Source organism: Corella eumyota, chromosome 7 (genome assembly GCF_963082875.1).
Source record: "Corella eumyota chromosome 7, kaCorEumy4.1, whole genome shotgun sequence".
NCBI classification, from domain to species: domain Eukaryota; kingdom Metazoa; phylum Chordata; class Ascidiacea; order Phlebobranchia; family Corellidae; genus Corella; species Corella eumyota.
This window is the reverse complement of record NC_137496.1, coordinates 7,965,880-7,987,844: the sequence shown is the minus strand read 5'-3', so window position 1 is coordinate 7,987,844 and position 21,965 is coordinate 7,965,880. Positions and strand designations below refer to the sequence as shown.

Genomic DNA, 21,965 nt, shown 5'->3' with positions numbered 1-21,965 from the left:
AAAATGACTTATACATAAGGCACTTTCTAATATGCTATAAAACTTATAAAATGCCTACGACACCCGGTATTCCCAGGCGGTCACCCATCCAAGTACTAACCGGGCCCGACGTTGCTTAACTTCCCAGATCGGACGAGATGGGGTGTACTCAACGTGGTATGGTCGTAGGCAATGTGATGTGGTGAGCCAACACATTTATCATTAACCGTGTATATTTAAAATAAAATAAATGACTTGCGTCCCTTAGAAGTTATATCAAATATATTAATTTTCAAAAATTTTGATAAAAAATGACTTCTACATAAAGTACTTTCTAATATGCTATAAAACTTATAAAATGCCTAAGACACCCGGTATTCCCAGGCGGTCACCCATCCAAGTACTAACCGGGCCCGACGTTGCTTAACTTCCCAGATCGGACGAGATGGGGTGTACTCAACGTGGTATGGTCGTAGGCAATGTGATGTGGTGAGCCAACACATTTATCATTAACCGTGTATATTTAAAATAAAATAAATGACTTGCGTCCCTTAGAAGTTATATCAAATATATTAATTTTCAAAAATTTTGATAAAAAATGACTTCTACATAAAGTACTTTCTAATATGCTATAAAACTTATAAAATGCCTACGACACCCGGTATTCCCAGGCGGTCACCCATCCAAGTACTAACCGGGCCCGACGTTGCTTAACTTCCCAGATCGGACGAGATGGGGTGTACTCAACGTGGTATGGTCGTAGGCAATGTGATGTGCCAACACATTTATCATTAAACGTGTATATTTAAAATAAAATAAATGACTTCCGTCCCTTAGAAGTTATATCAAATATATTAATTTTCAAAAATTTTGATAAAAAATGACTTCTACATAAAGTACTTTCTAATATGCTATAAAACTTATAAAATGCCTACGACACCCGGTATTCCCAGGCGGTCACCCATCCAAGTACTAACCGGGCCCGACGTTGCTTAACTTCCCAGATCGGACGAGATGGGGTGTACTCAACGTGGTATGGTCGTAGGCAATGTGATGTGGTGAGCCAACACATTTATCATTAACCGTGTATATTTAAAATAAAATAAATGACTTGCGTCCCTTAGAAGTTATATCAAATATATTAATTTTCAAAAATTTTGATAAAAAATGACTTCTACATAAAGTACTTTCTAATATGCTATAAAACTTATAAAATGCCTACGACACCCGGTATTCCCAGGCGGTCACCCATCCAAGTACTAACCGGGCCCGACGTTGCTTAACTTCCCAGATCGGACGAGATGGGGTGTACTCAACGTGGTATGGTCGTAGGCAATGTGATGTGGTGAGCCAACACATTTATCATTAACCGTGTATATTTAAAATAAAATAAATGACTTGCGTCCCTTAGAAGTTATATCAAATATATTAATTTTCAAAAATTTTGATAAAAAATGACTTCTACATAAAGTACTTTCGAATATGCTATAAAACTTATAAAATGCCTACGACACCCGGTATTCCCAGGCGGTCACCCATCCAAGTACTAACCGGGCCCGACGTTGCTTAACTTCCCAGATCGGACGAGATGGGGTGTACTCAACGTGGTATGGTCGTAGGCAATGTGATGTGGTGAGCCAACACATTTATCATTAACCGTGTATATTTAAAATAAAATAAATGACTTGCGTCCCTTAGAAGTTATATCAAATATATTAATTTTCAAAAATTTTGATAAAAAATTACTTCTACATAAAGTACTTTCTAATATGCTATAAAACTTATAAAATGCCTACGACACCCGGTATTCCCAGGCGGTCACCCATCCAAGTACTAACCGGGCCCGACGTTGCTTAACTTCCCAGATCGGACGAGATGGGGTGTACTCAACGTGGTATGGTCGTAGGCAATGTGATGTGCCAACACATTTATCATTAAACGTGTATATTTAAAATAAAATAAATGACTTGCGTCGCCTAGCAATTATATCAAATATATTAATTTTCAAAAATTTCTATAAAAATGACTTATACATAAGGTACTTTCTAATATGCTATAAAACTTATAAAATACCTACGACACCCGGTATTCCCAGGCGGTCACCCATCCAAGTACTAACCGGGCCCGACGTTGCTTAACTTCCCAGATCGGACGAGATGGGGTGTACTCAACGTGGTATGGTCGTAGGCAATGTGATGTGGTGAGCCAACACATTTATCATTAACCGTGTATATTTAAAATAAAATAAATGACTTGCGTCCCTTAGAAGTTATATCAAATATATTAATTTTCAAAAATTTTGATAAAAAATGACTTCTACATAAAGTACTTTCTAATATGCTATAAAACTTATAAAATGCCTACGACACCCGGTATTCCCAGGCGGTCACCCATCCAAGTACTAACCGGGCCCGACGTTGCTTAACTTCCCAGATCGGACGAGATGGGGTGTACTCAACGTGGTATGGTCGTAGGCAATGTGATGTGGTGAGCCAACACATTTATCATTAACCGTGTATATTTAAAATAAAATAAATGACTTCCGTCCCTTAGAAGTTATATCAAATATATTAATTTTCAAAAATTTTGATAAAAAATGACTTCTACATAAAGTACTTTCTAATATGCTATAAAACTTATAAAATGCCTACGACACCCGGTATTCCCAGGCGGTCACCCATCCAAGTACTAACCGGGCCCGACGTTGCTTAACTTCCCAGATCGGACGAGATGGGGTGTACTCAACGTGGTATGGTCGTAGGCAATGTGATGTGGTGAGCCAACACATTTATCATTAACCGTGTATATTTAAAATAAAATAAATGACTTGCGTCCCTTAGAAGTTATATCAAATATATTAATTTTCAAAAATTTTGATAAAAAATTACTTCTACATAAAGTACTTTCTAATATGCTATAAAACTTATAAAATGCCTACGACACCCGGTATTCCCAGGCGGTCACCCATCCAAGTACTAACCGGGCCCGACGTTGCTTAACTTCCCAGATCGGACGAGATGGGGTGTACTCAACGTGGTATGGTCGTAGGCAATGTGATGTGCCAACACATTTATCATTAAACGTGTATATTTAAAATAAAATAAATGACTTGCGTCGCCTAGCAATTATATCAAATATATTAATTTTCAAAAATTTCTATAAAAATGACTTATACATAAGGTACTTTCTAATATGCTATAAAACTTATAAAATACCTACGACACCCGGTATTCCCAGGCGGTCACCCATCCAAGTACTAACCGGGCCCGACGTTGCTTAACTTCCCAGATCGGACGAGATGGGGTGTACTCAACGTGGTATGGTCGTAGGCAATGTGATGTGGTGAGCCAACACATTTATCATTAACCGTGTATATTTAAAATAAAATAAATGACTTGCGTCCCTTAGAAGTTATATCAAATATATTAATTTTCAAAAATTTTGATAAAAAATGACTTCTACATAAAGTACTTTCTAATATGCTATAAAACTTATAAAATGCCTACGACACCCGGTATTCCCAGGCGGTCACCCATCCAAGTACTAACCGGGCCCGACGTTGCTTAACTTCCCAGATCGGACGAGATGGGGTGTACTCAACGTGGTATGGTCGTAGGCAATGTGATGTGCCAACACATTTATCATTAAACGTGTATATTTAAAATAAAATAAATGACTTGCGTCGCCTAGCAATTATATCAAATATATTAATTTTCAAAAATTTCTATAAAAATGACTTATACATAAGGTACTTTCTAATATGCTATAAAACTTATAAAATGCCTACGACACCCGGTATTCCCAGGCGGTCACCCATCCAAGTACTAACCGGGCCCGACGTTGCTTAACTTCCCAGATCGGACGAGATGGGGTGTACTCAACGTGGTATGGTCGTAGGCAATGTGATGTGGTGAGCCAACACATTTATCATTAACCGTGTATATTTAAAATAAAATAAATGACTTGCGTCCCTTAGAAGTTATATCAAATATATTAATTTTCAAAAATTTTGATAAAAAATGACTTCTACATAAAGTACTTTCTAATATGCTATAAAACTTATAAAATGCCTACGACACCCGGTATTCCCAGGCGGTCACCCATCCAAGTACTAACCGGGCCCGACGTTGCTTAACTTCCCAGATCGGACGAGATGGGGTGTACTCAACGTGGTATGGTCGTAGGCAATGTGATGTGGTGAGCCAACACATTTATCATTAACCGTGTATATTTAAAATAAAATAAATGACTTGCGTCCCTTAGAAGTTATATCAAATATATTAATTTTCAAAAATTTTGATAAAAAATGACTTCTACATAAAGTACTTTCGAATATGCTATAAAACTTATAAAATGCCTACGACACCCGGTATTCCCAGGCGGTCACCCATCCAAGTACTAACCGGGCCCGACGTTGCTTAACTTCCCAGATCGGACGAGATGGGGTGTACTCAACGTGGTATGGTCGTAGGCAATGTGATGTGGTGAGCCAACACATTTATCATTAACCGTGTATATTTAAAATAAAATAAATGACTTGCGTCCCTTAGAAGTTATATCAAATATATTAATTTTCAAAAATTTTGATAAAAAATTACTTCTACATAAAGTACTTTCTAATATGCTATAAAACTTATAAAATGCCTACGACACCCGGTATTCCCAGGCGGTCACCCATCCAAGTACTAACCGGGCCCGACGTTGCTTAACTTCCCAGATCGGACGAGATGGGGTGTACTCAACGTGGTATGGTCGTAGGCAATGTGATGTGCCAACACATTTATCATTAAACGTGTATATTTAAAATAAAATAAATGACTTGCGTCGCCTAGCAATTATATCAAATATATTAATTTTCAAAAATTTCTATAAAAATGACTTATACATAAGGTACTTTCTAATATGCTATAAAACTTATAAAATACCTACGACACCCGGTATTCCCAGGCGGTCACCCATCCAAGTACTAACCGGGCCCGACGTTGCTTAACTTCCCAGATCGGACGAGATGGGGTGTACTCAACGTGGTATGGTCGTAGGCAATGTGATGTGGTGAGCCAACACATTTATCATTAACCGTGTATATTTAAAATAAAATAAATGACTTGCGTCCCTTAGAAGTTATATCAAATATATTAATTTTCAAAAATTTTGATAAAAAATGACTTCTACATAAAGTACTTTCTAATATGCTATAAAACTTATAAAATGCCTACGACACCCGGTATTCCCAGGCGGTCACCCATCCAAGTACTAACCGGGCCCGACGTTGCTTAACTTCCCAGATCGGACGAGATGGGGTGTACTCAACGTGGTATGGTCGTAGGCAATGTGATGTGCCAACACATTTATCATTAAACGTGTATATTTAAAATAAAATAAATGACTTGCGTCGCCTAGCAATTATATCAAATATATTAATTTTCAAAAATTTCTATAAAAATGACTTATACATAAGGTACTTTCTAATATGCTATAAAACTTATAAAATGCCTACGACACCCGGTATTCCCAGGCGGTCACCCATCCAAGTACTAACCGGGCCCGACGTTGCTTAACTTCCCAGATCGGACGAGATGGGGTGTACTCAACGTGGTATGGTCGTAGGCAATGTGATGTGGTGAGCCAACACATTTATCATTAACCGTGTATATTTAAAATAAAATAAATGACTTGCGTCCCTTAGAAGTTATATCAAATATATTAATTTTCAAAAATTTTGATAAAAAATGACTTCTACATAAAGTACTTTCTAATATGCTATAAAACTTATAAAATGCCTAAGACACCCGGTATTCCCAGGCGGTCACCCATCCAAGTACTAACCGGGCCCGACGTTGCTTAACTTCCCAGATCGGACGAGATGGGGTGTACTCAACGTGGTATGGTCGTAGGCAATGTGATGTGGTGAGCCAACACATTTATCATTAACCGTGTATATTTAAAATAAAATAAATGACTTGCGTCCCTTAGAAGTTATATCAAATATATTAATTTTCAAAAATTTTGATAAAAAATGACTTCTACATAAAGTACTTTCTAATATGCTATAAAACTTATAAAATACCTACGACACCCGGTATTCCCAGGCGGTCACCCATCCAAGTACTAACCGGGCCCGACGTTGCTTAACTTCCCAGATCGGACGAGATGGGGTGTACTCAACGTGGTATGGTCGTAGGCAATGTGATGTGGTGAGCCAACACATTTATCATTAACCGTGTATATTTAAAATAAAATAAATGACTTGCGTCCCTTAGAAGTTATATCAAATATATTAATTTTCAAAAATTTTGATAAAAAATGACTTCTACATAAAGTACTTTCTAATATGCTATAAAACTTATAAAATGCCTACGACACCCGGTATTCCCAGGCGGTCACCCATCCAAGTACTAACCGGGCCCGACGTTGCTTAACTTCCCAGATCGGACGAGATGGGGTGTACTCAACGTGGTATGGTCGTAGGCAATGTGATGTGCCAACACATTTATCATTAAACGTGTATATTTAAAATAAAATAAATGACTTGCGTCGCCTAGCAATTATATCAAATATATTAATTTTCAAAAATTTCTATAAAAATGACTTATACATAAGGTACTTTCTAATATGCTATAAAACTTATAAAATGCCTACGACACCCGGTATTCCCAGGCGGTCACCCATCCAAGTACTAACCGGGCCCGACGTTGCTTAACTTCCCAGATCGGACGAGATGGGGTGTACTCAACGTGGTATGGTCGTAGGCAATGTGATGTGGTGAGCCAACACATTTATCATTAACCGTGTATATTTAAAATAAAATAAATGACTTGCGTCCCTTAGAAGTTATATCAAATATATTAATTTTCAAAAATTTTGATAAAAAATGACTTCTACATAAAGTACTTTCTAATATGCTATAAAACTTATAAAATGCCTACGACACCCGGTATTCCCAGGCGGTCACCCATCCAAGTACTAACCGGGCCCGACGTTGCTTAACTTCCCAGATCGGACGAGATGGGGTGTACTCAACGTGGTATGGTCGTAGGCAATGTGATGTGGTGAGCCAACACATTTATCATTAACCGTGTATATTTAAAATAAAATAAATGACTTGCGTCCCTTAGAAGTTATATCAAATATATTAATTTTCAAAAATTTTGATAAAAAATGACTTCTACATAAAGTACTTTCGAATATGCTATAAAACTTATAAAATGCCTACGACACCCGGTATTCCCAGGCGGTCACCCATCCAAGTACTAACCGGGCCCGACGTTGCTTAACTTCCCAGATCGGACGAGATGGGGTGTACTCAACGTGGTATGGTCGTAGGCAATGTGATGTGGTGAGCCAACACATTTATCATTAACCGTGTATATTTAAAATAAAATAAATGACTTGCGTCCCTTAGAAGTTATATCAAATATATTAATTTTCAAAAATTTTGATAAAAAATTACTTCTACATAAAGTACTTTCTAATATGCTATAAAACTTATAAAATGCCTACGACACCCGGTATTCCCAGGCGGTCACCCATCCAAGTACTAACCGGGCCCGACGTTGCTTAACTTCCCAGATCGGACGAGATGGGGTGTACTCAACGTGGTATGGTCGTAGGCAATGTGATGTGCCAACACATTTATCATTAAACGTGTATATTTAAAATAAAATAAATGACTTGCGTCGCCTAGCAATTATATCAAATATATTAATTTTCAAAAATTTCTATAAAAATGACTTATACATAAGGTACTTTCTAATATGCTATAAAACTTATAAAATACCTACGACACCCGGTATTCCCAGGCGGTCACCCATCCAAGTACTAACCGGGCCCGACGTTGCTTAACTTCCCAGATCGGACGAGATGGGGTGTACTCAACGTGGTATGGTCGTAGGCAATGTGATGTGGTGAGCCAACACATTTATCATTAACCGTGTATATTTAAAATAAAATAAATGACTTGCGTCCCTTAGAAGTTATATCAAATATATTAATTTTCAAAAATTTTGATAAAAAATGACTTCTACATAAAGTACTTTCTAATATGCTATAAAACTTATAAAATGCCTACGACACCCGGTATTCCCAGGCGGTCACCCATCCAAGTACTAACCGGGCCCGACGTTGCTTAACTTCCCAGATCGGACGAGATGGGGTGTACTCAACGTGGTATGGTCGTAGGCAATGTGATGTGCCAACACATTTATCATTAAACGTGTATATTTAAAATAAAATAAATGACTTGCGTCGCCTAGCAATTATATCAAATATATTAATTTTCAAAAATTTCTATAAAAATGACTTATACATAAGGTACTTTCTAATATGCTATAAAACTTATAAAATGCCTACGACACCCGGTATTCCCAGGCGGTCACCCATCCAAGTACTAACCGGGCCCGACGTTGCTTAACTTCCCAGATCGGACGAGATGGGGTGTACTCAACGTGGTATGGTCGTAGGCAATGTGATGTGGTGAGCCAACACATTTATCATTAACCGTGTATATTTAAAATAAAATAAATGACTTGCGTCCCTTAGAAGTTATATCAAATATATTAATTTTCAAAAATTTTGATAAAAAATGACTTCTACATAAAGTACTTTCTAATATGCTATAAAACTTATAAAATGCCTAAGACACCCGGTATTCCCAGGCGGTCACCCATCCAAGTACTAACCGGGCCCGACGTTGCTTAACTTCCCAGATCGGACGAGATGGGGTGTACTCAACGTGGTATGGTCGTAGGCAATGTGATGTGGTGAGCCAACACATTTATCATTAACCGTGTATATTTAAAATAAAATAAATGACTTGCGTCCCTTAGAAGTTATATCAAATATATTAATTTTCAAAAATTTTGATAAAAAATGACTTCTACATAAAGTACTTTCTAATATGCTATAAAACTTATAAAATGCCTACGACACCCGGTATTCCCAGGCGGTCACCCATCCAAGTACTAACCGGGCCCGACGTTGCTTAACTTCCCAGATCGGACGAGATGGGGTGTACTCAACGTGGTATGGTCGTAGGCAATGTGATGTGCCAACACATTTATCATTAAACGTGTATATTTAAAATAAAATAAATGACTTGCGTCGCCTAGCAATTATATCAAATATATTAATTTTCAAAAATTTCTATAAAAATGACTTATACATAAGGTACTTTCTAATATGCTATAAAACTTATAAAATGCCTACGACACCCGGTATTCCCAGGCGGTCACCCATCCAAGTACTAACCGGGCCCGACGTTGCTTAACTTCCCAGATCGGACGAGATGGGGTGTACTCAACGTGGTATGGTCGTAGGCAATGTGATGTGGTGAGCCAACACATTTATCATTAACCGTGTATATTTAAAATAAAATAAATGACTTGCGTCCCTTAGAAGTTATATCAAATATATTAATTTTCAAAAATTTTGATAAAAAATGACTTCTACATAAAGTACTTTCTAATATGCTATAAAACTTATAAAATGCCTACGACACCCGGTATTCCCAGGCGGTCACCCATCCAAGTACTAACCGGGCCCGACGTTGCTTAACTTCCCAGATCGGACGAGATGGGGTGTACTCAACGTGGTATGGTCGTAGGCAATGTGATGTGGTGAGCCAACACATTTATCATTAACCGTGTATATTTAAAATAAAATAAATGACTTGCGTCCCTTAGAAGTTATATCAAATATATTAATTTTCAAAAATTTTGATAAAAAATGACTTCTACATAAAGTACTTTCGAATATGCTATAAAACTTATAAAATGCCTACGACACCCGGTATTCCCAGGCGGTCACCCATCCAAGTACTAACCGGGCCCGACGTTGCTTAACTTCCCAGATCGGACGAGATGGGGTGTACTCAACGTGGTATGGTCGTAGGCAATGTGATGTGGTGAGCCAACACATTTATCATTAACCGTGTATATTTAAAATAAAATAAATGACTTGCGTCCCTTAGAAGTTATATCAAATATATTAATTTTCAAAAATTTTGATAAAAAATTACTTCTACATAAAGTACTTTCTAATATGCTATAAAACTTATAAAATGCCTACGACACCCGGTATTCCCAGGCGGTCACCCATCCAAGTACTAACCGGGCCCGACGTTGCTTAACTTCCCAGATCGGACGAGATGGGGTGTACTCAACGTGGTATGGTCGTAGGCAATGTGATGTGCCAACACATTTATCATTAAACGTGTATATTTAAAATAAAATAAATGACTTGCGTCGCCTAGCAATTATATCAAATATATTAATTTTCAAAAATTTCTATAAAAATGACTTATACATAAGGTACTTTCTAATATGCTATAAAACTTATAAAATACCTACGACACCCGGTATTCCCAGGCGGTCACCCATCCAAGTACTAACCGGGCCCGACGTTGCTTAACTTCCCAGATCGGACGAGATGGGGTGTACTCAACGTGGTATGGTCGTAGGCAATGTGATGTGGTGAGCCAACACATTTATCATTAACCGTGTATATTTAAAATAAAATAAATGACTTGCGTCCCTTAGAAGTTATATCAAATATATTAATTTTCAAAAATTTTGATAAAAAATGACTTCTACATAAAGTACTTTCTAATATGCTATAAAACTTATAAAATGCCTACGACACCCGGTATTCCCAGGCGGTCACCCATCCAAGTACTAACCGGGCCCGACGTTGCTTAACTTCCCAGATCGGACGAGATGGGGTGTACTCAACGTGGTATGGTCGTAGGCAATGTGATGTGCCAACACATTTATCATTAAACGTGTATATTTAAAATAAAATAAATGACTTGCGTCGCCTAGCAATTATATCAAATATATTAATTTTCAAAAATTTCTATAAAAATGACTTATACATAAGGTACTTTCTAATATGCTATAAAACTTATAAAATGCCTACGACACCCGGTATTCCCAGGCGGTCACCCATCCAAGTACTAACCGGGCCCGACGTTGCTTAACTTCCCAGATCGGACGAGATGGGGTGTACTCAACGTGGTATGGTCGTAGGCAATGTGATGTGGTGAGCCAACACATTTATCATTAACCGTGTATATTTAAAATAAAATAAATGACTTGCGTCCCTTAGAAGTTATATCAAATATATTAATTTTCAAAAATTTTGATAAAAAATGACTTCTACATAAAGTACTTTCTAATATGCTATAAAACTTATAAAATGCCTAAGACACCCGGTATTCCCAGGCGGTCACCCATCCAAGTACTAACCGGGCCCGACGTTGCTTAACTTCCCAGATCGGACGAGATGGGGTGTACTCAACGTGGTATGGTCGTAGGCAATGTGATGTGGTGAGCCAACACATTTATCATTAACCGTGTATATTTAAAATAAAATAAATGACTTGCGTCCCTTAGAAGTTATATCAAATATATTAATTTTCAAAAATTTTGATAAAAAATGACTTCTACATAAAGTACTTTCTAATATGCTATAAAACTTATAAAATGCCTACGACACCCGGTATTCCCAGGCGGTCACCCATCCAAGTACTAACCGGGCCCGACGTTGCTTAACTTCCCAGATCGGACGAGATGGGGTGTACTCAACGTGGTATGGTCGTAGGCAATGTGATGTGCCAACACATTTATCATTAAACGTGTATATTTAAAATAAAATAAATGACTTGCGTCGCCTAGCAATTATATCAAATATATTAATTTTCAAAAATTTCTATAAAAATGACTTATACATAAGGTACTTTCTAATATGCTATAAAACTTATAAAATGCCTACGACACCCGGTATTCCCAGGCGGTCACCCATCCAAGTACTAACCGGGCCCGACGTTGCTTAACTTCCCAGATCGGACGAGATGGGGTGTACTCAACGTGGTATGGTCGTAGGCAATGTGATGTGGTGAGCCAACACATTTATCATTAACCGTGTATATTTAAAATAAAATAAATGACTTGCGTCCCTTAGAAGTTATATCAAATATATTAATTTTCAAAAATTTTGATAAAAAATGACTTCTACATAAAGTACTTTCTAATATGCTATAAAACTTATAAAATGCCTACGACACCCGGTATTCCCAGGCGGTCACCCATCCAAGTACTAACCGGGCCCGACGTTGCTTAACTTCCCAGATCGGACGAGATGGGGTGTACTCAACGTGGTATGGTCGTAGGCAATGTGATGTGGTGAGCCAACACATTTATCATTAACCGTGTATATTTAAAATAAAATAAATGACTTGCGTCCCTTAGAAGTTATATCAAATATATTAATTTTCAAAAATTTTGATAAAAAATGACTTCTACATAAAGTACTTTCGAATATGCTATAAAACTTATAAAATGCCTACGACACCCGGTATTCCCAGGCGGTCACCCATCCAAGTACTAACCGGGCCCGACGTTGCTTAACTTCCCAGATCGGACGAGATGGGGTGTACTCAACGTGGTATGGTCGTAGGCAATGTGATGTGGTGAGCCAACACATTTATCATTAACCGTGTATATTTAAAATAAAATAAATGACTTGCGTCCCTTAGAAGTTATATCAAATATATTAATTTTCAAAAATTTTGATAAAAAATTACTTCTACATAAAGTACTTTCTAATATGCTATAAAACTTATAAAATGCCTACGACACCCGGTATTCCCAGGCGGTCACCCATCCAAGTACTAACCGGGCCCGACGTTGCTTAACTTCCCAGATCGGACGAGATGGGGTGTACTCAACGTGGTATGGTCGTAGGCAATGTGATGTGCCAACACATTTATCATTAAACGTGTATATTTAAAATAAAATAAATGACTTGCGTCGCCTAGCAATTATATCAAATATATTAATTTTCAAAAATTTCTATAAAAATGACTTATACATAAGGTACTTTCTAATATGCTATAAAACTTATAAAATACCTACGACACCCGGTATTCCCAGGCGGTCACCCATCCAAGTACTAACCGGGCCCGACGTTGCTTAACTTCCCAGATCGGACGAGATGGGGTGTACTCAACGTGGTATGGTCGTAGGCAATGTGATGTGGTGAGCCAACACATTTATCATTAACCGTGTATATTTAAAATAAAATAAATGACTTGCGTCCCTTAGAAGTTATATCAAATATATTAATTTTCAAAAATTTTGATAAAAAATGACTTCTACATAAAGTACTTTCTAATATGCTATAAAACTTATAAAATGCCTACGACACCCGGTATTCCCAGGCGGTCACCCATCCAAGTACTAACCGGGCCCGACGTTGCTTAACTTCCCAGATCGGACGAGATGGGGTGTACTCAACGTGGTATGGTCGTAGGCAATGTGATGTGGTGAGCCAACACATTTATCATTAACCGTGTATATTTAAAATAAAATAAATGACTTCCGTCCCTTAGAAGTTATATCAAATATATTAATTTTCAAAAATTTTGATAAAAAATGACTTCTACATAAAGTACTTTCTAATATGCTATAAAACTTATAAAATGCCTACGACACCCGGTATTCCCAGGCGGTCACCCATCCAAGTACTAACCGGGCCCGACGTTGCTTAACTTCCCAGATCGGACGAGATGGGGTGTACTCAACGTGGTATGGTCGTAGGCAATGTGATGTGGTGAGCCAACACATTTATCATTAACCGTGTATATTTAAAATAAAATAAATGACTTGCGTCCCTTAGAAGTTATATCAAATATATTAATTTTCAAAAATTTTGATAAAAAATGACTTCTACATAAAGTACTTTCTAATATGCTATAAAACTTATAAAATGCCTACGACACCCGGTATTCCCAGGCGGTCACCCATCCAAGTACTAACCGGGCCCGACGTTGCTTAACTTCCCAGATCGGACGAGATGGGGTGTACTCAACGTGGTATGGTCGTAGGCAATGTGATGTGGTGAGCCAACACATTTATCATTAACCGTGTATATTTAAAATAAAATAAATGACTTGCGTCCCTTAGAAGTTATATCAAATATATTAATTTTCAAAAATTTTGATAAAAAATGACTTCTACATAAAGTACTTTCGAATATGCTATAAAACTTATAAAATGCCTACGACACCCGGTATTCCCAGGCGGTCACCCATCCAAGTACTAACCGGGCCCGACGTTGCTTAACTTCCCAGATCGGACGAGATGGGGTGTACTCAACGTGGTATGGTCGTAGGCAATGTGATGTGGTGAGCCAACACATTTATCATTAACCGTGTATATTTAAAATAAAATAAATGACTTGCGTCCCTTAGAAGTTATATCAAATATATTAATTTTCAAAAATTTTGATAAAAAATTACTTCTACATAAAGTACTTTCTAATATGCTATAAAACTTATAAAATGCCTACGACACCCGGTATTCCCAGGCGGTCACCCATCCAAGTACTAACCGGGCCCGACGTTGCTTAACTTCCCAGATCGGACGAGATGGGGTGTACTCAACGTGGTATGGTCGTAGGCAATGTGATGTGCCAACACATTTATCATTAAACGTGTATATTTAAAATAAAATAAATGACTTGCGTCGCCTAGCAATTATATCAAATATATTAATTTTCAAAAATTTCTATAAAAATGACTTATACATAAGGTACTTTCTAATATGCTATAAAACTTATAAAATACCTACGACACCCGGTATTCCCAGGCGGTCACCCATCCAAGTACTAACCGGGCCCGACGTTGCTTAACTTCCCAGATCGGACGAGATGGGGTGTACTCAACGTGGTATGGTCGTAGGCAATGTGATGTGGTGAGCCAACACATTTATCATTAACCGTGTATATTTAAAATAAAATAAATGACTTGCGTCCCTTAGAAGTTATATCAAATATATTAATTTTCAAAAATTTTGATAAAAAATGACTTCTACATAAAGTACTTTCTAATATGCTATAAAACTTATAAAATGCCTACGACACCCGGTATTCCCAGGCGGTCACCCATCCAAGTACTAACCGGGCCCGACGTTGCTTAACTTCCCAGATCGGACGAGATGGGGTGTACTCAACGTGGTATGGTCGTAGGCAATGTGATGTGGTGAGCCAACACATTTATCATTAACCGTGTATATTTAAAATAAAATAAATGACTTCCGTCCCTTAGAAGTTATATCAAATATATTAATTTTCAAAAATTTTGATAAAAAATGACTTCTACATAAAGTACTTTCTAATATGCTATAAAACTTATAAAATGCCTACGACACCCGGTATTCCCAGGCGGTCACCCATCCAAGTACTAACCGGGCCCGACGTTGCTTAACTTCCCAGATCGGACGAGATGGGGTGTACTCAACGTGGTATGGTCGTAGGCAATGTGATGTGGTGAGCCAACACATTTATCATTAACCGTGTATATTTAAAATAAAATAAATGACTTGCGTCCCTTAGAAGTTATATCAAATATATTAATTTTCAAAAATTTTGATAAAAAATTACTTCTACATAAAGTACTTTCTAATATGCTATAAAACTTATAAAATGCCTACGACACCCGGTATTCCCAGGCGGTCACCCATCCAAGTACTAACCGGGCCCGACGTTGCTTAACTTCCCAGATCGGACGAGATGGGGTGTACTCAACGTGGTATGGTCGTAGGCAATGTGATGTGCCAACACATTTATCATTAAACGTGTATATTTAAAATAAAATAAATGACTTGCGTCGCCTAGCAATTATATCAAATATATTAATTTTCAAAAATTTCTATAAAAATGACTTATACATAAGGTACTTTCTAATATGCTATAAAACTTATAAAATACCTACGACACCCGGTATTCCCAGGCGGTCACCCATCCAAGTACTAACCGGGCCCGACGTTGCTTAACTTCCCAGATCGGACGAGATGGGGTGTACTCAACGTGGTATGGTCGTAGGCAATGTGATGTGGTGAGCCAACACATTTATCATTAACCGTGTATATTTAAAATAAAATAAATGACTTGCGTCCCTTAGAAGTTATATCAAATATATTAATTTTCAAAAATTTTGATAAAAAATGACTTCTACATAAAGTACTTTCTAATATGCTATAAAACTTATAAAATGCCTACGACACCCGGTATTCCCAGGCGGTCACCCATCCAAGTACTAACCGGGCCCGACGTTGCTTAACTTCCCAGATCGGACGAGATGGGGTGTACTCAACGTGGTATGGTCGTAGGCAATGTGATGTGCCAACACATTTATCATTAAACGTGTATATTTAAAATAAAATAAATGACTTGCGTCGCCTAGCAATTATATCAAATATATTAATTTTCAAAAATTTCTATAAAAATGACTTATACATAAGGTACTTTCTAATATGCTATAAAACTTATAAAATGCCTACGACACCCGGTATTCCCAGGCGGTCACCCATCCAAGTACTAACCGGGCCCGACGTTGCTTAACTTCCCAGATCGGACGAGATGGGGTGTACTCAACGTGGTATGGTCGTAGGCAATGTGATGTGGTGAGCCAACACATTTATCATTAACCGTGTATATTTAAAATAAAATAAATGACTTGCGTCCCTTAGAAGTTATATCAAATATATTAATTTTCAAAAATTTTGATAAAAAATGACTTCTACATAAAGTACTTTCTAATATGCTATAAAACTTATAAAATGCCTACGACACCCGGTATTCCCAGGCGGTCACCCATCCAAGTACTAACCGGGCCCGACGTTGCTTAACTTCCCAGATCGGACGAGATGGGGTGTACTCAACGTGGTATGGTCGTAGGCAATGTGATGTGGTGAGCCAACACATTTATCATTAACCGTGTATATTTAAAATAAAATAAATGACTTGCGTCCCTTAGAAGTTATATCAAATATATTAATTTTCAAAAATTTTGATAAAAAATGACTTCTACATAAAGTACTTTCGAATATGCTATAAAACTTATAAAATGCCTACGACACCCGGTATTCCCAGGCGGTCACCCATCCAAGTACTAACCGGGCCCGACGTTGCTTAACTTCCCAGATCGGACGAGATGGGGTGTACTCAACGTGGTATGGTCGTAGGCAATGTGATGTGGTGAGCCAACACATTTATCATTAACCGTGTATATTTAAAATAAAATAAATGACTTGCGTCCCTTAGAAGTTATATCAAATATATTAATTTTCAAAAATTTTGATAAAAAATTACTTCTACATAAAGTACTTTCTAATATGCTATAAAACTTATAAAATGCCTACGACACCCGGTATTCCCAGGCGGTCACCCATCCAAGTACTAACCGGGCCCGACGTTGCTTAACTTCCCAGATCGGACGAGATGGGGTGTACTCAACGTGGTATGGTCGTAGGCAATGTGATGTGCCAACACATTTATCATTAAACGTGTATATTTAAAATAAAATAAATGACTTGCGTCGCCTAGCAATTATATCAAATATATTAATTTTCAAAAATTTCTATAAAAATGACTTATACATAAGGTACTTTCTAATATGCTATAAAACTTATAAAATACCTACGACACCCGGTATTCCCAGGCGGTCACCCATCCAAGTACTAACCGGGCCCGACGTTGCTTAACTTCCCAGATCGGACGAGATGGGGTGTACTCAACGTGGTATGGTCGTAGGCAATGTGATGTGGTGAGCCAACACATTTATCATTAACCGTGTATATTTAAAATAAAATAAATGACTTGCGTCCCTTAGAAGTTATATCAAATATATTAATTTTCAAAAATTTTGATAAAAAATGACTTCTACATAAAGTACTTTCTAATATGCTATAAAACTTATAAAATGCCTACGACACCCGGTATTCCCAGGCGGTCACCCATCCAAGTACTAACCGGGCCCGACGTTGCTTAACTTCCCAGATCGGACGAGATGGGGTGTACTCAACGTGGTATGGTCGTAGGCAATGTGATGTGCCAACACATTTATCATTAAACGTGTATATTTAAAATAAAATAAATGACTTGCGTCGCCTAGCAATTATATCAAATATATTAATTTTCAAAAATTTCTATAAAAATGACTTATACATAAGGTACTTTCTAATATGCTATAAAACTTATAAAATGCCTACGACACCCGGTATTCCCAGGCGGTCACCCATCCAAGTACTAACCGGGCCCGACGTTGCTTAACTTCCCAGATCGGACGAGATGGGGTGTACTCAACGTGGTATGGTCGTAGGCAATGTGATGTGGTGAGCCAACACATTTATCATTAACCGTGTATATTTAAAATAAAATAAATGACTTGCGTCCCTTAGAAGTTATATCAAATATATTAATTTTCAAAAATTTTGATAAAAAATGACTTCTACATAAAGTACTTTCTAATATGCTATAAAACTTATAAAATGCCTAAGACACCCGGTATTCCCAGGCGGTCACCCATCCAAGTACTAACCGGGCCCGACGTTGCTTAACTTCCCAGATCGGACGAGATGGGGTGTACTCAACGTGGTATGGTCGTAGGCAATGTGATGTGGTGAGCCAACACATTTATCATTAACCGTGTATATTTAAAATAAAATAAATGACTTGCGTCCCTTAGAAGTTATATCAAATATATTAATTTTCAAAAATTTTGATAAAAAATGACTTCTACATAAAGTACTTTCTAATATGCTATAAAACTTATAAAATACCTACGACACCCGGTATTCCCAGGCGGTCACCCATCCAAGTACTAACCGGGCCCGACGTTGCTTAACTTCCCAGATCGGACGAGATGGGGTGTACTCAACGTGGTATGGTCGTAGGCAATGTGATGTGGTGAGCCAACACATTTATCATTAACCGTGTATATTTAAAATAAAATAAATGACTTGCGTCCCTTAGAAGTTATATCAAATATATTAATTTTCAAAAATTTTGATAAAAAATGACTTCTACATAAAGTACTTTCTAATATGCTATAAAACTTATAAAATGCCTACGACACCCGGTATTCCCAGGCGGTCACCCATCCAAGTACTAACCGGGCCCGACGTTGCTTAACTTCCCAGATCGGACGAGATGGGGTGTACTCAACGTGGTATGGTCGTAGGCAATGTGATGTGCCAACACATTTATCATTAAACGTGTATATTTAAAATAAAATAAATGACTTGCGTCGCCTAGCAATTATATCAAATATATTAATTTTCAAAAATTTCTATAAAAATGACTTATACATAAGGTACTTTCTAATATGCTATAAAACTTATAAAATGCCTACGACACCCGGTATTCCCAGGCGGTCACCCATCCAAGTACTAACCGGGCCCGACGTTGCTTAACTTCCCAGATCGGACGAGATGGGGTGTACTCAACGTGGTATGGTCGTAGGCAATGTGATGTGGTGAGCCAACACATTTATCATTAACCGTGTATATTTAAAATAAAATAAATGACTTGCGTCCCTTAGAAGTTATATCAAATATATTAATTTTCAAAAATTTTGATAAAAAATGACTTCTACATAAAGTACTTTCTAATATGCTATAAAACTTATAAAATGCCTACGACACCCGGTATTCCCAGGCGGTCACCCATCCAAGTACTAACCGGGCCCGACGTTGCTTAACTTCCCAGATCGGACGAGATGGGGTGTACTCAACGTGGTATGGTCGTAGGCAATGTGATGTGGTGAGCCAACACATTTATCATTAACCGTGTATATTTAAAATAAAATAAATGACTTGCGTCCCTTAGAAGTTATATCAAATATATTAATTTTCAAAAATTTTGATAAAAAATGACTTCTACATAAAGTACTTTCGAATATGCTATAAAACTTATAAAATGCCTACGACACCCGGTATTCCCAGGCGGTCACCCATCCAAGTACTAACCGGGCCCGACGTTGCTTAACTTCCCAGATCGGACGAGATGGGGTGTACTCAACGTGGTATGGTCGTAGGCAATGTGATGTGGTGAGCCAACACATTTATCATTAACCGTGTATATTTAAAATAAAATAAATGACTTGCGTCCCTTAGAAGTTATATCAAATATATTAATTTTCAAAAATTTTGATAAAAAATTACTTCTACATAAAGTACTTTCTAATATGCTATAAAACTTATAAAATGCCTACGACACCCGGTATTCCCAGGCGGTCACCCATCCAAGTACTAACCGGGCCCGACGTTGCTTAACTTCCCAGATCGGACGAGATGGGGTGTACTCAACGTGGTATGGTCGTAGGCAATGTGATGTGCCAACACATTTATCATTAAACGTGTATATTTAAAATAAAATAAATGACTTGCGTCGCCTAGCAATTATATCAAATATATTAATTTTCAAAAATTTCTATAAAAATGACTTATACATAAGGTACTTTCTAATATGCTATAAAACTTATAAAATACCTACGACACCCGGTATTCCCAGGCGGTCACCCATCCAAGTACTAACCGGGCCCGACGTTGCTTAACTTCCCAGATCGGACGAGATGGGGTGTACTCAACGTGGTATGGTCGTAGGCAATGTGATGTGGTGAGCCAACACATTTATCATTAACCGTGTATATTTAAAATAAAATAAATGACTTGCGTCCCTTAGAAGTTATATCAAATATATTAATTTTCAAAAATTTTGATAAAAAATGACTTCTACATAAAGTACTTTCTAATATGCTATAAAACTTATAAAATGCCTACGACACCCGGTATTCCCAGGCGGTCACCCATCCAAGTACTAACCGGGCCCGACGTTGCTTAACTTCCCAGATCGGACGAGATGGGGTGTACTCAACGTGGTATGGTCGTAGGCAATGTGATGTGCCAACACATTTATCATTAAACGTGTATATTTAAAATAAAATAAATGACTTGCGTCGCCTAGCAATTATATCAAATATATTAATTTTCAAAAATTTCTATAAAAATGACTTATACATAAGGTACTTTCTAATATGCTATAAAACTTATAAAATGCCTACGACACCCGGTATTCCCAGGCGGTCACCCATCCAAGTACTAACCGGGCCCGACGTTGCTTAACTTCCCAGATCGGACGAGATGGGGTGTACTCAACGTGGTATGGTCGTAGGCAATGTGATGTGGTGAGCCAACACATTTATCATTAACCGTGTATATTTAAAATAAAATAAATGACTTGCGTCCCTTAGAAGTTATATCAAATATATTAATTTTCAAAAATTTTGATAAAAAATGACTTCTACATAAAGTACTTTCTAATATGCTATAAAACTTATAAAATGCCTAAGACACCCGGTATTCCCAGGCGGTCACCCATCCAAGTACTAACCGGGCCCGACGTTGCTTAACTTCCCAGATCGGACGAGATGGGGTGTACTCAACGTGGTATGGTCGTAGGCAATGTGATGTGGTGAGCCAACACATTTATCATTAACCGTGTATATTTAAAATAAAATAAATGACTTGCGTCCCTTAGAAGTTATATCAAATATATTAATTTTCAAAAATTTTGATAAAAAATGACTTCTACATAAAGTACTTTCTAATATGCTATAAAACTTATAAAATGCCTACGACACCCGGTATTCCCAGGCGGTCACCCATCCAAGTACTAACCGGGCCCGACGTTGCTTAACTTCCCAGATCGGACGAGATGGGGTGTACTCAACGTGGTATGGTCGTAGGCAATGTGATGTGCCAACACATTTATCATTAAACGTGTATATTTAAAATAAAATAAATGACTTGCGTCGCCTAGCAATTATATCAAATATATTAATTTTCAAAAATTTCTATAAAAATGACTTATACATAAGGTACTTTCTAATATGCTATAAAACTTATAAAATGCCTACGACACCCGGTATTCCCAGGCGGTCACCCATCCAAGTACTAACCGGGCCCGACGTTGCTTAACTTCCCAGATCGGACGAGATGGGGTGTACTCAACGTGGTATGGTCGTAGGCAATGTGATGTGGTGAGCCAACACATTTATCATTAACCGTGTATATTTAAAATAAAATAAATGACTTGCGTCCCTTAGAAGTTATATCAAATATATTAATTTTCAAAAATTTTGATAAAAA

At 37.5% G+C, this 21,965-nt stretch overlaps 77 non-coding genes across 77 annotated transcripts; all 77 read right to left on the bottom strand.

The window, feature by feature from the left end:
- Positions 1–51: 51 nt before the first annotated feature.
- LOC145761618 (5S ribosomal RNA) lies at positions 52–170 on the bottom strand. The gene has a single exon (XR_014287299.1). It is a non-coding gene; the product is annotated as a 5S ribosomal RNA (ribosomal RNA).
- Positions 171–338: 168 nt separating this feature from the next.
- Positions 339–457, bottom strand: LOC145761281 (5S ribosomal RNA). Its single transcript, XR_014287244.1, has one exon. It is a non-coding gene; the product is annotated as a 5S ribosomal RNA (ribosomal RNA).
- Positions 458–625: 168 nt separating this feature from the next.
- LOC145761606 (5S ribosomal RNA) lies at positions 626–744 on the bottom strand. The gene has a single exon (XR_014287297.1). It is a non-coding gene; the product is annotated as a 5S ribosomal RNA (ribosomal RNA).
- Positions 745–907: 163 nt separating this feature from the next.
- Positions 908–1,026, bottom strand: LOC145761594 (5S ribosomal RNA). The gene has a single exon (XR_014287295.1). It is a non-coding gene; the product is annotated as a 5S ribosomal RNA (ribosomal RNA).
- Positions 1,027–1,194: 168 nt separating this feature from the next.
- LOC145761582 (5S ribosomal RNA) lies at positions 1,195–1,313 on the bottom strand. The gene has a single exon (XR_014287294.1). It is a non-coding gene; the product is annotated as a 5S ribosomal RNA (ribosomal RNA).
- A 168-nt stretch (positions 1,314–1,481) lies between these two features.
- LOC145761570 (5S ribosomal RNA) lies at positions 1,482–1,600 on the bottom strand. Its single transcript, XR_014287293.1, has one exon. It is a non-coding gene; the product is annotated as a 5S ribosomal RNA (ribosomal RNA).
- Positions 1,601–1,768: 168 nt separating this feature from the next.
- Positions 1,769–1,887, bottom strand: LOC145761558 (5S ribosomal RNA). The gene has a single exon (XR_014287292.1). It is a non-coding gene; the product is annotated as a 5S ribosomal RNA (ribosomal RNA).
- A 162-nt stretch (positions 1,888–2,049) lies between these two features.
- LOC145761036 (5S ribosomal RNA) lies at positions 2,050–2,168 on the bottom strand. Its single transcript, XR_014287015.1, has one exon. It is a non-coding gene; the product is annotated as a 5S ribosomal RNA (ribosomal RNA).
- Positions 2,169–2,336: 168 nt separating this feature from the next.
- LOC145761547 (5S ribosomal RNA) lies at positions 2,337–2,455 on the bottom strand. Its single transcript, XR_014287291.1, has one exon. It is a non-coding gene; the product is annotated as a 5S ribosomal RNA (ribosomal RNA).
- Positions 2,456–2,623: 168 nt separating this feature from the next.
- LOC145761535 (5S ribosomal RNA) lies at positions 2,624–2,742 on the bottom strand. Its single transcript, XR_014287290.1, has one exon. It is a non-coding gene; the product is annotated as a 5S ribosomal RNA (ribosomal RNA).
- A 168-nt stretch (positions 2,743–2,910) lies between these two features.
- LOC145761523 (5S ribosomal RNA) lies at positions 2,911–3,029 on the bottom strand. Its single transcript, XR_014287289.1, has one exon. It is a non-coding gene; the product is annotated as a 5S ribosomal RNA (ribosomal RNA).
- Positions 3,030–3,191: 162 nt separating this feature from the next.
- On the bottom strand, positions 3,192–3,310 carry LOC145761035 (5S ribosomal RNA). The gene has a single exon (XR_014287014.1). It is a non-coding gene; the product is annotated as a 5S ribosomal RNA (ribosomal RNA).
- A 168-nt stretch (positions 3,311–3,478) lies between these two features.
- On the bottom strand, positions 3,479–3,597 carry LOC145761510 (5S ribosomal RNA). Its single transcript, XR_014287288.1, has one exon. It is a non-coding gene; the product is annotated as a 5S ribosomal RNA (ribosomal RNA).
- A 162-nt stretch (positions 3,598–3,759) lies between these two features.
- On the bottom strand, positions 3,760–3,878 carry LOC145761499 (5S ribosomal RNA). The gene has a single exon (XR_014287287.1). It is a non-coding gene; the product is annotated as a 5S ribosomal RNA (ribosomal RNA).
- A 168-nt stretch (positions 3,879–4,046) lies between these two features.
- Positions 4,047–4,165, bottom strand: LOC145761487 (5S ribosomal RNA). Its single transcript, XR_014287286.1, has one exon. It is a non-coding gene; the product is annotated as a 5S ribosomal RNA (ribosomal RNA).
- A 168-nt stretch (positions 4,166–4,333) lies between these two features.
- On the bottom strand, positions 4,334–4,452 carry LOC145761474 (5S ribosomal RNA). The gene has a single exon (XR_014287284.1). It is a non-coding gene; the product is annotated as a 5S ribosomal RNA (ribosomal RNA).
- Positions 4,453–4,620: 168 nt separating this feature from the next.
- On the bottom strand, positions 4,621–4,739 carry LOC145761462 (5S ribosomal RNA). Its single transcript, XR_014287283.1, has one exon. It is a non-coding gene; the product is annotated as a 5S ribosomal RNA (ribosomal RNA).
- A 162-nt stretch (positions 4,740–4,901) lies between these two features.
- Positions 4,902–5,020, bottom strand: LOC145761034 (5S ribosomal RNA). Its single transcript, XR_014287013.1, has one exon. It is a non-coding gene; the product is annotated as a 5S ribosomal RNA (ribosomal RNA).
- A 168-nt stretch (positions 5,021–5,188) lies between these two features.
- LOC145761451 (5S ribosomal RNA) lies at positions 5,189–5,307 on the bottom strand. Its single transcript, XR_014287282.1, has one exon. It is a non-coding gene; the product is annotated as a 5S ribosomal RNA (ribosomal RNA).
- A 162-nt stretch (positions 5,308–5,469) lies between these two features.
- Positions 5,470–5,588, bottom strand: LOC145761439 (5S ribosomal RNA). Its single transcript, XR_014287281.1, has one exon. It is a non-coding gene; the product is annotated as a 5S ribosomal RNA (ribosomal RNA).
- A 168-nt stretch (positions 5,589–5,756) lies between these two features.
- On the bottom strand, positions 5,757–5,875 carry LOC145761280 (5S ribosomal RNA). The gene has a single exon (XR_014287243.1). It is a non-coding gene; the product is annotated as a 5S ribosomal RNA (ribosomal RNA).
- A 168-nt stretch (positions 5,876–6,043) lies between these two features.
- LOC145761033 (5S ribosomal RNA) lies at positions 6,044–6,162 on the bottom strand. Its single transcript, XR_014287012.1, has one exon. It is a non-coding gene; the product is annotated as a 5S ribosomal RNA (ribosomal RNA).
- Positions 6,163–6,330: 168 nt separating this feature from the next.
- On the bottom strand, positions 6,331–6,449 carry LOC145761427 (5S ribosomal RNA). The gene has a single exon (XR_014287280.1). It is a non-coding gene; the product is annotated as a 5S ribosomal RNA (ribosomal RNA).
- A 162-nt stretch (positions 6,450–6,611) lies between these two features.
- Positions 6,612–6,730, bottom strand: LOC145761416 (5S ribosomal RNA). Its single transcript, XR_014287279.1, has one exon. It is a non-coding gene; the product is annotated as a 5S ribosomal RNA (ribosomal RNA).
- Positions 6,731–6,898: 168 nt separating this feature from the next.
- Positions 6,899–7,017, bottom strand: LOC145761404 (5S ribosomal RNA). Its single transcript, XR_014287278.1, has one exon. It is a non-coding gene; the product is annotated as a 5S ribosomal RNA (ribosomal RNA).
- Positions 7,018–7,185: 168 nt separating this feature from the next.
- LOC145761393 (5S ribosomal RNA) lies at positions 7,186–7,304 on the bottom strand. The gene has a single exon (XR_014287277.1). It is a non-coding gene; the product is annotated as a 5S ribosomal RNA (ribosomal RNA).
- A 168-nt stretch (positions 7,305–7,472) lies between these two features.
- Positions 7,473–7,591, bottom strand: LOC145761381 (5S ribosomal RNA). Its single transcript, XR_014287276.1, has one exon. It is a non-coding gene; the product is annotated as a 5S ribosomal RNA (ribosomal RNA).
- A 162-nt stretch (positions 7,592–7,753) lies between these two features.
- LOC145761032 (5S ribosomal RNA) lies at positions 7,754–7,872 on the bottom strand. Its single transcript, XR_014287011.1, has one exon. It is a non-coding gene; the product is annotated as a 5S ribosomal RNA (ribosomal RNA).
- A 168-nt stretch (positions 7,873–8,040) lies between these two features.
- LOC145761369 (5S ribosomal RNA) lies at positions 8,041–8,159 on the bottom strand. Its single transcript, XR_014287275.1, has one exon. It is a non-coding gene; the product is annotated as a 5S ribosomal RNA (ribosomal RNA).
- Positions 8,160–8,321: 162 nt separating this feature from the next.
- On the bottom strand, positions 8,322–8,440 carry LOC145761356 (5S ribosomal RNA). Its single transcript, XR_014287273.1, has one exon. It is a non-coding gene; the product is annotated as a 5S ribosomal RNA (ribosomal RNA).
- A 168-nt stretch (positions 8,441–8,608) lies between these two features.
- On the bottom strand, positions 8,609–8,727 carry LOC145761279 (5S ribosomal RNA). The gene has a single exon (XR_014287242.1). It is a non-coding gene; the product is annotated as a 5S ribosomal RNA (ribosomal RNA).
- A 168-nt stretch (positions 8,728–8,895) lies between these two features.
- Positions 8,896–9,014, bottom strand: LOC145761345 (5S ribosomal RNA). The gene has a single exon (XR_014287272.1). It is a non-coding gene; the product is annotated as a 5S ribosomal RNA (ribosomal RNA).
- Positions 9,015–9,176: 162 nt separating this feature from the next.
- Positions 9,177–9,295, bottom strand: LOC145761333 (5S ribosomal RNA). Its single transcript, XR_014287271.1, has one exon. It is a non-coding gene; the product is annotated as a 5S ribosomal RNA (ribosomal RNA).
- A 168-nt stretch (positions 9,296–9,463) lies between these two features.
- Positions 9,464–9,582, bottom strand: LOC145761321 (5S ribosomal RNA). Its single transcript, XR_014287270.1, has one exon. It is a non-coding gene; the product is annotated as a 5S ribosomal RNA (ribosomal RNA).
- Positions 9,583–9,750: 168 nt separating this feature from the next.
- LOC145761310 (5S ribosomal RNA) lies at positions 9,751–9,869 on the bottom strand. Its single transcript, XR_014287269.1, has one exon. It is a non-coding gene; the product is annotated as a 5S ribosomal RNA (ribosomal RNA).
- Positions 9,870–10,037: 168 nt separating this feature from the next.
- On the bottom strand, positions 10,038–10,156 carry LOC145761298 (5S ribosomal RNA). Its single transcript, XR_014287260.1, has one exon. It is a non-coding gene; the product is annotated as a 5S ribosomal RNA (ribosomal RNA).
- Positions 10,157–10,318: 162 nt separating this feature from the next.
- Positions 10,319–10,437, bottom strand: LOC145761030 (5S ribosomal RNA). The gene has a single exon (XR_014287010.1). It is a non-coding gene; the product is annotated as a 5S ribosomal RNA (ribosomal RNA).
- A 168-nt stretch (positions 10,438–10,605) lies between these two features.
- Positions 10,606–10,724, bottom strand: LOC145761286 (5S ribosomal RNA). The gene has a single exon (XR_014287249.1). It is a non-coding gene; the product is annotated as a 5S ribosomal RNA (ribosomal RNA).
- A 162-nt stretch (positions 10,725–10,886) lies between these two features.
- LOC145761274 (5S ribosomal RNA) lies at positions 10,887–11,005 on the bottom strand. The gene has a single exon (XR_014287238.1). It is a non-coding gene; the product is annotated as a 5S ribosomal RNA (ribosomal RNA).
- A 168-nt stretch (positions 11,006–11,173) lies between these two features.
- Positions 11,174–11,292, bottom strand: LOC145761278 (5S ribosomal RNA). Its single transcript, XR_014287241.1, has one exon. It is a non-coding gene; the product is annotated as a 5S ribosomal RNA (ribosomal RNA).
- A 168-nt stretch (positions 11,293–11,460) lies between these two features.
- Positions 11,461–11,579, bottom strand: LOC145761263 (5S ribosomal RNA). The gene has a single exon (XR_014287227.1). It is a non-coding gene; the product is annotated as a 5S ribosomal RNA (ribosomal RNA).
- A 162-nt stretch (positions 11,580–11,741) lies between these two features.
- Positions 11,742–11,860, bottom strand: LOC145761251 (5S ribosomal RNA). The gene has a single exon (XR_014287216.1). It is a non-coding gene; the product is annotated as a 5S ribosomal RNA (ribosomal RNA).
- A 168-nt stretch (positions 11,861–12,028) lies between these two features.
- On the bottom strand, positions 12,029–12,147 carry LOC145761238 (5S ribosomal RNA). The gene has a single exon (XR_014287204.1). It is a non-coding gene; the product is annotated as a 5S ribosomal RNA (ribosomal RNA).
- Positions 12,148–12,315: 168 nt separating this feature from the next.
- Positions 12,316–12,434, bottom strand: LOC145761226 (5S ribosomal RNA). The gene has a single exon (XR_014287193.1). It is a non-coding gene; the product is annotated as a 5S ribosomal RNA (ribosomal RNA).
- A 168-nt stretch (positions 12,435–12,602) lies between these two features.
- Positions 12,603–12,721, bottom strand: LOC145761215 (5S ribosomal RNA). Its single transcript, XR_014287182.1, has one exon. It is a non-coding gene; the product is annotated as a 5S ribosomal RNA (ribosomal RNA).
- Positions 12,722–12,883: 162 nt separating this feature from the next.
- LOC145761029 (5S ribosomal RNA) lies at positions 12,884–13,002 on the bottom strand. Its single transcript, XR_014287009.1, has one exon. It is a non-coding gene; the product is annotated as a 5S ribosomal RNA (ribosomal RNA).
- Positions 13,003–13,170: 168 nt separating this feature from the next.
- LOC145761203 (5S ribosomal RNA) lies at positions 13,171–13,289 on the bottom strand. The gene has a single exon (XR_014287171.1). It is a non-coding gene; the product is annotated as a 5S ribosomal RNA (ribosomal RNA).
- Positions 13,290–13,457: 168 nt separating this feature from the next.
- LOC145761190 (5S ribosomal RNA) lies at positions 13,458–13,576 on the bottom strand. The gene has a single exon (XR_014287160.1). It is a non-coding gene; the product is annotated as a 5S ribosomal RNA (ribosomal RNA).
- A 168-nt stretch (positions 13,577–13,744) lies between these two features.
- Positions 13,745–13,863, bottom strand: LOC145761178 (5S ribosomal RNA). Its single transcript, XR_014287149.1, has one exon. It is a non-coding gene; the product is annotated as a 5S ribosomal RNA (ribosomal RNA).
- A 168-nt stretch (positions 13,864–14,031) lies between these two features.
- On the bottom strand, positions 14,032–14,150 carry LOC145761167 (5S ribosomal RNA). The gene has a single exon (XR_014287138.1). It is a non-coding gene; the product is annotated as a 5S ribosomal RNA (ribosomal RNA).
- A 168-nt stretch (positions 14,151–14,318) lies between these two features.
- Positions 14,319–14,437, bottom strand: LOC145761156 (5S ribosomal RNA). The gene has a single exon (XR_014287127.1). It is a non-coding gene; the product is annotated as a 5S ribosomal RNA (ribosomal RNA).
- Positions 14,438–14,599: 162 nt separating this feature from the next.
- Positions 14,600–14,718, bottom strand: LOC145761028 (5S ribosomal RNA). Its single transcript, XR_014287008.1, has one exon. It is a non-coding gene; the product is annotated as a 5S ribosomal RNA (ribosomal RNA).
- A 168-nt stretch (positions 14,719–14,886) lies between these two features.
- Positions 14,887–15,005, bottom strand: LOC145761144 (5S ribosomal RNA). The gene has a single exon (XR_014287116.1). It is a non-coding gene; the product is annotated as a 5S ribosomal RNA (ribosomal RNA).
- Positions 15,006–15,173: 168 nt separating this feature from the next.
- Positions 15,174–15,292, bottom strand: LOC145761132 (5S ribosomal RNA). Its single transcript, XR_014287105.1, has one exon. It is a non-coding gene; the product is annotated as a 5S ribosomal RNA (ribosomal RNA).
- Positions 15,293–15,460: 168 nt separating this feature from the next.
- Positions 15,461–15,579, bottom strand: LOC145761119 (5S ribosomal RNA). The gene has a single exon (XR_014287093.1). It is a non-coding gene; the product is annotated as a 5S ribosomal RNA (ribosomal RNA).
- Positions 15,580–15,741: 162 nt separating this feature from the next.
- LOC145761027 (5S ribosomal RNA) lies at positions 15,742–15,860 on the bottom strand. The gene has a single exon (XR_014287007.1). It is a non-coding gene; the product is annotated as a 5S ribosomal RNA (ribosomal RNA).
- Positions 15,861–16,028: 168 nt separating this feature from the next.
- LOC145761108 (5S ribosomal RNA) lies at positions 16,029–16,147 on the bottom strand. The gene has a single exon (XR_014287082.1). It is a non-coding gene; the product is annotated as a 5S ribosomal RNA (ribosomal RNA).
- A 162-nt stretch (positions 16,148–16,309) lies between these two features.
- LOC145761096 (5S ribosomal RNA) lies at positions 16,310–16,428 on the bottom strand. The gene has a single exon (XR_014287071.1). It is a non-coding gene; the product is annotated as a 5S ribosomal RNA (ribosomal RNA).
- A 168-nt stretch (positions 16,429–16,596) lies between these two features.
- LOC145761084 (5S ribosomal RNA) lies at positions 16,597–16,715 on the bottom strand. The gene has a single exon (XR_014287060.1). It is a non-coding gene; the product is annotated as a 5S ribosomal RNA (ribosomal RNA).
- Positions 16,716–16,883: 168 nt separating this feature from the next.
- LOC145761072 (5S ribosomal RNA) lies at positions 16,884–17,002 on the bottom strand. Its single transcript, XR_014287049.1, has one exon. It is a non-coding gene; the product is annotated as a 5S ribosomal RNA (ribosomal RNA).
- Positions 17,003–17,170: 168 nt separating this feature from the next.
- LOC145761061 (5S ribosomal RNA) lies at positions 17,171–17,289 on the bottom strand. Its single transcript, XR_014287038.1, has one exon. It is a non-coding gene; the product is annotated as a 5S ribosomal RNA (ribosomal RNA).
- A 162-nt stretch (positions 17,290–17,451) lies between these two features.
- LOC145761026 (5S ribosomal RNA) lies at positions 17,452–17,570 on the bottom strand. The gene has a single exon (XR_014287006.1). It is a non-coding gene; the product is annotated as a 5S ribosomal RNA (ribosomal RNA).
- A 168-nt stretch (positions 17,571–17,738) lies between these two features.
- LOC145761049 (5S ribosomal RNA) lies at positions 17,739–17,857 on the bottom strand. Its single transcript, XR_014287027.1, has one exon. It is a non-coding gene; the product is annotated as a 5S ribosomal RNA (ribosomal RNA).
- A 162-nt stretch (positions 17,858–18,019) lies between these two features.
- LOC145761037 (5S ribosomal RNA) lies at positions 18,020–18,138 on the bottom strand. The gene has a single exon (XR_014287016.1). It is a non-coding gene; the product is annotated as a 5S ribosomal RNA (ribosomal RNA).
- Positions 18,139–18,306: 168 nt separating this feature from the next.
- Positions 18,307–18,425, bottom strand: LOC145761276 (5S ribosomal RNA). The gene has a single exon (XR_014287240.1). It is a non-coding gene; the product is annotated as a 5S ribosomal RNA (ribosomal RNA).
- Positions 18,426–18,593: 168 nt separating this feature from the next.
- LOC145761024 (5S ribosomal RNA) lies at positions 18,594–18,712 on the bottom strand. The gene has a single exon (XR_014287004.1). It is a non-coding gene; the product is annotated as a 5S ribosomal RNA (ribosomal RNA).
- Positions 18,713–18,880: 168 nt separating this feature from the next.
- LOC145761025 (5S ribosomal RNA) lies at positions 18,881–18,999 on the bottom strand. Its single transcript, XR_014287005.1, has one exon. It is a non-coding gene; the product is annotated as a 5S ribosomal RNA (ribosomal RNA).
- Positions 19,000–19,161: 162 nt separating this feature from the next.
- Positions 19,162–19,280, bottom strand: LOC145761014 (5S ribosomal RNA). The gene has a single exon (XR_014286994.1). It is a non-coding gene; the product is annotated as a 5S ribosomal RNA (ribosomal RNA).
- A 168-nt stretch (positions 19,281–19,448) lies between these two features.
- LOC145761002 (5S ribosomal RNA) lies at positions 19,449–19,567 on the bottom strand. The gene has a single exon (XR_014286982.1). It is a non-coding gene; the product is annotated as a 5S ribosomal RNA (ribosomal RNA).
- Positions 19,568–19,735: 168 nt separating this feature from the next.
- LOC145760990 (5S ribosomal RNA) lies at positions 19,736–19,854 on the bottom strand. The gene has a single exon (XR_014286971.1). It is a non-coding gene; the product is annotated as a 5S ribosomal RNA (ribosomal RNA).
- Positions 19,855–20,022: 168 nt separating this feature from the next.
- LOC145760979 (5S ribosomal RNA) lies at positions 20,023–20,141 on the bottom strand. Its single transcript, XR_014286960.1, has one exon. It is a non-coding gene; the product is annotated as a 5S ribosomal RNA (ribosomal RNA).
- A 162-nt stretch (positions 20,142–20,303) lies between these two features.
- Positions 20,304–20,422, bottom strand: LOC145761023 (5S ribosomal RNA). The gene has a single exon (XR_014287003.1). It is a non-coding gene; the product is annotated as a 5S ribosomal RNA (ribosomal RNA).
- Positions 20,423–20,590: 168 nt separating this feature from the next.
- LOC145760967 (5S ribosomal RNA) lies at positions 20,591–20,709 on the bottom strand. The gene has a single exon (XR_014286949.1). It is a non-coding gene; the product is annotated as a 5S ribosomal RNA (ribosomal RNA).
- Positions 20,710–20,871: 162 nt separating this feature from the next.
- On the bottom strand, positions 20,872–20,990 carry LOC145760956 (5S ribosomal RNA). The gene has a single exon (XR_014286938.1). It is a non-coding gene; the product is annotated as a 5S ribosomal RNA (ribosomal RNA).
- A 168-nt stretch (positions 20,991–21,158) lies between these two features.
- On the bottom strand, positions 21,159–21,277 carry LOC145761275 (5S ribosomal RNA). Its single transcript, XR_014287239.1, has one exon. It is a non-coding gene; the product is annotated as a 5S ribosomal RNA (ribosomal RNA).
- A 168-nt stretch (positions 21,278–21,445) lies between these two features.
- Positions 21,446–21,564, bottom strand: LOC145760944 (5S ribosomal RNA). Its single transcript, XR_014286927.1, has one exon. It is a non-coding gene; the product is annotated as a 5S ribosomal RNA (ribosomal RNA).
- A 162-nt stretch (positions 21,565–21,726) lies between these two features.
- Positions 21,727–21,845, bottom strand: LOC145760932 (5S ribosomal RNA). The gene has a single exon (XR_014286916.1). It is a non-coding gene; the product is annotated as a 5S ribosomal RNA (ribosomal RNA).
- Positions 21,846–21,965: the final 120 nt, after the last annotated feature.